Here is a 1,079-nt window from a genome sequence, read left to right on the forward strand (position 1 = left end):
TTCAACAGATTACATAAATTTTTAACCAATTAGTTAAATTTTCTACCAAAAAGAAAGAATTTTCAACAAATTATATTAATTTTCAACATAATATTTAAATTTTTAAACTAGAAAGATGAATTTGCAAAGAAAACAATAATTGTCATTTAAATTGTTGAACTTTAAAGACAAAGATGCGATTTTTTTATAAAAAACAGTTGAATTTTCAACCTGAAAATATGAAGTTTTAAGAGAAAAGTTAATTTTCAATCAAATAGTTCAATCTTAATCTTAAAAAAATATTTTTTAACCCAAAAAAAAAATTTTCAATAAAATACATAAATTTTTTAACAAGTATTTCAATTTTTAACCAAAAAGATTGAATTTTCTACAAAAAATATTGAATTCTGAATAAATCACGTACATTTGCAAATAAAAAGTTCAATTTTAAAACTAACAGAATTAATTTATAACCCGAAAATATAAAGTTTCGACAACAAAGTTAAATTTAAATAAAATAGTTAAATTTAAAGTCGTTAAAATTATCTTTTACCCCCAGAAAGAAAAATTTCAAAAGATTACATAAATTTTTAACCAATTAGTCAAATTTTCAACCAAAATGATTAAATTTTCTACCAAAAAGGAAGAATTTTCAATAAATTATATTAATTTTTAACGTAATATTTAAACTTTTATGCTAAAGAGATGAACTTGTAAAGAAAAAAATTATTGTCATTTAAATTGTTGAATTTTAAAGACAAAGATGCGAATTTTTTATACAAAACAGTTGAATTTTCAACCTGAATAATGAAGTTTTAGCAGAAAAGTTAATTTTCAATCAAATAGTTCAATTTTAATCTTGAAAGAATATTTTTTAACACAAAAAAAAATTTTCAACAAAATACATAAATTTTTTAACAATAGTTAAATTTTCAACCAAAAAGATTGAATTCTCAACAAATTACGTACATTTGCAAATAAATAGTTCAATTTTTAAACTAACAGAATTAATTTTCAACCCGAAAATATGAAGTTTCGACAAAAAAGTTAAATTTAAATAAAATAGTTAAATTTAAAGTCGTAAACATTATTTTTTACCC

General features: G+C 19.2%; 1 protein-coding gene across 5 annotated transcripts in view; it reads left to right on the plus strand.

Annotated features, from left to right (window-relative positions):
- The window catches only part of LOC117167481, a 36,249-nt gene that overhangs the window by 6,127 nt on the left and 29,043 nt on the right, over nt 1–1,079 (plus strand). The window lies entirely within an intron of this gene.

The sequence above is a fragment of the Belonocnema kinseyi genome, chromosome 2 (assembly GCF_010883055.1).
Source record: "Belonocnema kinseyi isolate 2016_QV_RU_SX_M_011 chromosome 2, B_treatae_v1, whole genome shotgun sequence".
Lineage (NCBI taxonomy): Eukaryota > Metazoa > Arthropoda > Insecta > Hymenoptera > Cynipidae > Belonocnema > Belonocnema kinseyi.